We start from the raw sequence: 3,987 nt of genomic DNA on the forward strand, positions 1-3,987 counted from the left end.
AAAATAGCAGTTAATTAATCAAAAATACTCATAAAAGTATCCCAGAATCCACGAAGTTATGTAACTTTGTCCACAGAATTTTTTGAAGTTTGAAATTAGAGTTTATCATATAAAATATTGAAAATTGCAAAATCTCCAATATTTTTGCGGGAGAAGTGAATTGGAATATCTGCAATGCATTTTCTATTGAAAATTGATCAAAAATTATGTTTTAGGTTTACATATGTAAAAACAGTATGTATAAAGGCATTCAGAAAAATTGTCATGATTTTTATACTTATTTGGTATTTTTTGTCTCATATTTCCGTCATATATTCTATTGTATAGAGTGTAAAAGACTTTTGCTATCATAACAAGACACCACAAATCACTTTGTATTTCATATCATGTTAAAAAACATTGGTATCTGAGACTGGATTCAAGAAAATCTTATTTCTCTAAAACTGTATTATTTTTCTCCTTTTATAGGGTACAAATATTAACTTTTAAAAGACTTTTTTTATAGGACATTGAATCTTATAAAGATAAATAAAATGAAAATTGTTGCATGAAAAAAATAATTTTCAAGTTTCATTTTGATGCATTTCAAATTTTATACCCCCTGCTTAAAAAGCCTGAGGGTATCTTTTAATCGGGATGTCTTTCCATCTGTTTGTAACGCTTTAGGTATACCCATCTCTTATCCGCAACTCTTCTTACACCATTTGTAAAATTTTCATAGAATCTTTATTACCGTTGCCGTTGTGTACTTTCTATTTTTCATCCTACACATATTTTGGGTTTCCCATTACAAAACATGGACACTGCCATCATATTTATATTAGAGGCGGTTGACAATTTATATAATTCACTGCTAAAAGTGCCTCTAGTTCATCTTCAAATTTCTGATTTCCTTGGCACCTTTACCCATGTGTTATGAAAATTTCAGTTTCATAGGAATAATATCAATGTTGATAAAATGTAGATTTTCACACTGCATCCTTTTAAGAGCTAACAGGTTTGTTATATAAAGTTTCTCTGTGAATATAAATGTATTTCAATTACACGAACATTATACATGGGGTACGTCAGAACGTAATTTTTTTTCAACATTGTGAAGAAAAAAGCAATAACAAAGTTAGAAACAAATATTTAATGACCAAACAGTGGTATATGTGAGAGTGTGTGTGCGTCAAGATTATCTGGTATGTAAATGAGATTTTCCTTTTATTAAAAAAATATATATACTTCATTTTGTTGTTTTTAATCGCGAGTCTACGAAAACGTCGGTGTCCATTTTTGGTTTTAACATTTAAAATAGAGTACTAGATTTACCGCTTTTTGGCAGGTAATACTGCTGATTTAGTAATAAACACATATGTTTACAAAAGTTTTTATGCATTAATGAATTCATTTAAACAAAGGAAATGTTCATGAAAAGATTGAATTAATTCTGTGCACTAATAAAAAAGAAATTGTTAAAAACCCAAAATCCGGGACCTTCGGGAGTCAGGAAGACCGCTTGCCGTCAGTGTGTAGAGTTGTCGTTCCTATCTCTTTCAGTGTTTATAGATGACGCTACACTAAAAATGAAAATACGAAAAACGTTTGAGGTTCTTTATAATTTAATTGAATGAAGTCTAATATTCAAAATAAGAATACTTTATCATTACATTGACTTCCATTTCAAATTATAGACATTAGATGAATTCAGGAGAAAAATGACATGAACTATTTGTGGCGGATGTTTATGCATGTTTTCTGTTGAATACCATCCAAGTAAATCCGTCGACACAGTAGCCTCGCTTTCGGATTTATATAATCAACACAAATTACTGCGCATGTTAAATGCGTGATGACCAAGGGAGATTGAACACAGTTCAACTCCCAAAAACCAATCAAAATTAACTCTGCACTATTAGACTACTTATATGTACATTTTTGGTTATGGTAAAATATGTTTTTCTTATATTGATTTTAATCTATTACATAGCTTTTTCCAATTTATTAAAATTAATCCATTTTCTTAAAAAAATCTTTCTTAGAGAAAAAAGAGGGGAATTACTTTTCAAAGGAACTAGTTTATCATGATTTTCACATATTATACTTTGACCAAACTTACAGTAAATATTTTAACACCAAACAAAAAATTTGTCCAAGGACGTACGTATTTAGATTGTTGGAATCCAATTTATACTTTACAAAACAACGCTTCATGAAATATGCTTATACAGCTCAACACATGTACACTTGTTAAAATCACATGGTTTTTCGCAAAAATTAAATAAACGTTTTCTTGCAATAAAATTTAAAATTATCGAGTTTCAGTACGAGGCATAGCCCTTATATTATTAAATATTTCATGTTAAAGGTGCATATTCTCTAAAATCATTATCTTAAGTTTTAAAAGTTAATGTTCTAAAGGGGAATTTGTTTATAAACTGTTTGATGTTAAACGTGCATGATTCTATCTTAGGTATTTACAAATTAAATAATCGAACTTTCTTTGATAAATATTTGTTGAAATGTTGAAATTCACTTCTTACAGATGAGTATTTTTCTAGGTACTTCAATTATAATGATTCCAATAATTTTATAATGATTCCAATTAGATCGCTTCTATTTACATCCAGCGGTCAAACATCTCATCGACCGGTCCAACATCTCATTCAGCCCTCAAATATCAATTTTTTATGCCCACGCAGCAAATTTACAATATTAGAAATGTAAGACTTTTTGTATAGCTTGTATAGAAACAATCACAAGACAATACCAAAAATCAATTTGTTCTTAAAATTATCTATATTCATGAATTCAAAATACATATTACTTTTTAGAAACAAAATGGTATTTTTATTTCATGTGTTAAAAGAAACATTCCGCTACAGAATTCACAGGAATATAACTATATTGGTATAGAAATGTTTAGTTTTCAAAGATTGACTTTTACCATGATAAAATTTTTAATGGCTTTTACATCATGAATAATTCTAATTAATTCGTTTTTTTTTAATTATGCAGCGGTAAGTATCTGTCAAAATCTAGTCGGTCTTCAATGATTGTTATTTAAAAATCGATTTTCAGAGGAACGGCCGATCAGACTAAACATGACATCCGACCAGATGTATACATATTGAGAAACGGGGTAAGATTAACAGATTATCAGTGTACAGTAAACCGACTGGTCAGACAATAGACCTTAATTAGGTGTCCCCCGTCCCCGGTTAACTAACTGGAAACTATACATACACAACGTACCCTGACAGATTTTAATGATCAATTATTTTTACAAAATTTAAATTTAACGCAAGCATATAACAAATTAAAAATTATGATTCATCGTAAAAAGTCAATTATTTTGATACCCATTATGATACAAAAAGAATTGAAACTGAATAAAATATGATATTCTAAGAAAAGTTTTTGTAAACGTAATTAATCAGGTAACTCTTACGCGAGGATTGTCACTAAATTGTTGACACAGAAACCGTTAATATCCGCAGTATATTAAAAATAATAGTAGAATCTGTTTTTTTCCTCTTTCTTTTTCGATGATAGATTTTTGTGTTTTATCTATAATTAATTTATTTTCAATCATGATTTAATGCTTACATTTCGAAAATTTTCGAATAAAAGAGCGAAGAACTCAATCACATTACATCAATCTAAAAGCCAGACTCAGTGTAGAAATATTAATGTGTTACAAGCCTTTCAAAAAGATCCACAAATAAAATTGTTTATACTTTGATTAATAAATCAATTCAAGACTTTTGGAAATGTTCAGCAAAATACTAGAAAATACCTTTACAAGTCCAAACAAATTTTGAAAAAAATAAAGGTTAAATATTTATATTTTCCAACGTTTATCCAGAGCGGCGATACTTAATGGATAAGGCGTTCGCCTTGCAACCCTAAGGTCATGGGATCGCCCCCCGACTGTGGCGGTTTTTTTTTATTTCTGAATTTTGAATTTCGTTCTTTTTCATTATTTTTACCAAATCAAGATAT

This window comes from Saccostrea cucullata, unplaced genomic scaffold (assembly GCF_032062105.1).
Source record: "Saccostrea cucullata isolate Sc308-1 unplaced genomic scaffold, CSIRO_AGI_Scuc_v1 ctg764, whole genome shotgun sequence".
NCBI classification, from domain to species: Eukaryota; Metazoa; Mollusca; class Bivalvia; order Ostreida; family Ostreidae; genus Saccostrea; species Saccostrea cuccullata.